This window comes from Triticum urartu, chromosome 7A (assembly GCF_056163025.1).
Source record: "Triticum urartu cultivar PI428250 chromosome 7A, HENAU_Tu73, whole genome shotgun sequence".
Classification (NCBI taxonomy): Eukaryota; Viridiplantae; Streptophyta; class Magnoliopsida; order Poales; family Poaceae; genus Triticum; species Triticum urartu.
Window position 1 is genome coordinate 169,296,179 of NC_141879.1, and position 3,317 is coordinate 169,299,495.

A 3,317-nucleotide genomic window follows, 5' to 3' on the forward strand; every position below is an offset into this window, starting at 1 on the left:
GTGTGTTTCTCAGAAGAAAAAACTTGTAAGTACTGTGTTGATGGCATTATATGTTGATTTTAATGCGTCAACCTATCTGGACATGACTTCTCATCCTGTTTAACCGAATCACTGTAGCAGTGCGCGCCTCTACATGTTTCAGGTAAGAAAAAAGGACCACTAAAATAGCTTAAATGAATCATTGTAGCAGTGCACGCCTCTACATGTTTCAGGTAAGAAAAAAGGACCACTAAAATAGCTTAAATGAGCTGCAGATGTACATCCACTGCTCATAGATGCAAAAAAATAAATATCATTTAAGCTCTCAGTACATCTAACTTAGCTATCCATACGTTACATGCAAACAGGGATGGCTTGTTGGTTAGAGTGGCTTCTGTGGTGAACATTGGTCGTGGGTTGGATTCCAGGCTCTCTCCCATTTTTCACTAATTTGACTTTTTCGGAAATAAAAAATATGAGGGTGTTTTGTGTAAAAATAAGTCCATCATGTGTCACCACTCACTAACAAGTGGGGCCATACACCCTGATACGTCCACATGCATATGTTGTGACCGTATTTACACGCGTTGTCAAGTTAAATAACCACAAATTCGTATTTTCAAAGTTCTAACATCAAACTAAACGTCGAGCGTAAGTTCTATGACTCCTGATGATATTACCTCTTTTTCTACTGACCGCTGTCCCTATATTTGGGTTTGTTGTTAAATGGCTGCTTGCTGGGCTCAAATGACATGGCCCAAACAGCCCACAAGCGTACCAGTATTTTTCTTTTGACCAAAGCATAGCAGTGCTCTGAAAAAATGTCTACTTCGCTTTGCTTCTCGACAATTGGCAAGGTTTGAGCGGGGGTTCGGTGAGACCGACTGTCCATTGGTTGGAGCACGGTGAGACGTTGGTTGGAGCTGGTGAGGGTCGGCTGGTATCTGTGTCCACACCATTGTTTTCATAAGCCAACTCCACCGTGTGATCTTTAACGGACGTTTGGATTAACTAGATTTTATCCCTTTGGGGCGTCGATGAATTCGCCCGTATCCGGCTTGGTCAGATGGATCGTGCATGCGCCCACCGCGCGGCCGCACCTCAAATCGTGTCCGGGGTAGATGTGAATAAAAAATATATAAAAACTAAAATAAAATAATAAAAAAGTAAATAAACGCATTAAAAAACATAAAACATATATAGGGATCGGCCACAAAACGGCCTAGTTTCCACGGCCACTTAAAAGGCCCAGTTTCATAATTAACATATAAAAAACAAAATAAAAAACGCCTCCCGCGCGCTTTTGCCGTGTCCGTCGGTGCCGTCGCCGTCTTCACTGGCCGTTGGTGTCGTCGTCGTCGCTGACGAGATCGACGTAGGCCGGCGGCGTCCACATGTGGGCCGGCGGTGCGTGGTAGACAGGGGAGGGCTGGACGGCCGGAGGTGCCTGCACCACCTCCTCCCGGGGAGACGCCTCCCGCTCCGATGACCGCGGCGGAGTGGGGCACCAGTTCACGCCCACGCCGGCGGCCATCTCCGGAGCAGTGCAGGACCAGCCCCACCCCTGGCCCAGCAGCTGCTGGAACGCGGCCGGCGGGTCCTCCTCCATCGCCTCCTCCGTGACGGCCGCCATCTGCAGCTTCGGGAAGGCGACGTCCCCGGCAGCAGAGAGGGCCATGGTCTCCTCCAGGCCGTCCCACTGCCGCTCGTCGTGCGTGTTCACGGAGTCCTCCATGACACGCTGCAGGAGACAGGCCTCCTCCTCCGCTGTCATGCGAGGAGGGGGAGGTGGCGACGGAGACGGGGAAGGCGACGGCGTGGGCGTGACGCCACGCACCCGCCTACGCCCGCGCTCTTGGGAGCAGGCGCTGCGTGCTGCTGTCGTGGCCGCCGCGGCCCCGTCGAGGTGTCGACGAAGAACGACGCGCGCCTGGTGTCGTGCTCGTCACAAAACCAGGTGTCCCAGAGTCCGGAGTCGGGGGCGTACCTGGGGTCGTAGAAGAGGTCGTCGGGGAGGAGGCGGCGGCGGCGCTTGATCTCCGTGTCGCGCGTACGGCCGCTCGTCGGGACCGGCGGGATCGGGACCCGGTCGGCGGAGAGATGCCAGTTATTGGGGAGATGGACGTCGCTCCAGGAGAGCGGTGTCCTTGTCTCCCAATAACGGCGGCACACCGACGCGCGGATGTAATGCCGGTCGCGCTCGCCGGCGGACGTGGGCGCGATGGAGAAGGCGGGCGGCGCGGGGGCCCGGCGTGGTGGAGATGGCGACGCGGGCTCGCGGCGGCGTCCCGACGAGGAACCAGCCTCGCGGTCGTGCTTGCCTTTGCGGCCCATGACTGTGGGCGGCCGGACGGCGAGGTGTTGGCTAGGGTTTGGGACTGGGGTTGTCGAGTTTCGAGGAGGCCACGGGATGGCGTGGGGCAGTATGGACGATGACCCGTCCACGCTTTCCATTTAAAGAAGGACGGCGACCGTTCGACGTGCGGATGACAGGTGGAGCCGCTCGCTCGTATGCATTGATGTGGGCGGGTAAGAGATAGGTGACCGCCTGCCACGCGGCCCCGACACGGACGAGGCGCGCGTTTGTTTGATGTTCGTCGCGATCTAAACCCGGCGCAAGTTTGCGCTTGAAAAGGATCAGTCCGAACACAAAAGAAACAAAATGAGTCCGGGCCGTCGCGCGCTAGGCCGTCTTTTTTATCTGTTTTACTCTAAACAAAGAGGACCGAACAGAATAGAGTTGACCAAGAGAATGATCTGCGATGCCATGAGAGGCCAGGACTGCAAAGTGCCTGCCGGTGGTTGGACGTTGTCCACGACGTCGGCAGGGGACACAGGTTCAAAACGTCGGACCGGTGGTGTCGTGGGAGTTCGTGGGCTCTGCACCTACTCACGTAAATATTTGAACTACAGGCATCAAGGCAGGATTCACGTAAATAGAGTGAATTTCATCTTTTACCTTGTAGTTGTACATTTGTGATACATATTACCCTATTTAGTGAACCTTCTATCAAAATATCAGATTTTGGAGGCATTTAACTTGGTTTTACCTAGTTTTGCATTTTCCTTGTTTATGTTATATTGGATTGGCATGTTGTGTCAATGATTCGTAAAAGAATATGTAAAGATCAGAGGGCATCATTGACGATCATGTCCAGCCTTCTCTTGTCCATATCCATTCCTCATCGTCATCACATATTTTCGGACCCCTGGCGTCATCTCTCACACCTTACGTGATGGATATGCATCAGAAAATGAGGGTCCAAAGCTTTCAAAAAGGGTATTCTAGGCGAATTTTCACTCGATGGGGTAATTAGTGTCACAAATGTAAAACTACG

At 53.0% G+C, this 3,317-nt stretch overlaps 1 pseudogene; it reads right to left on the minus strand.

Moving 5' to 3' along the window:
* Positions 1 to 1,312: 1,312 nt before the first annotated feature.
* On the minus strand, positions 1,313 to 2,313 carry LOC147958811 (uncharacterized; annotated as a pseudogene).
* Between the last annotated feature and the right edge of the window lie 1,004 nt (positions 2,314 to 3,317).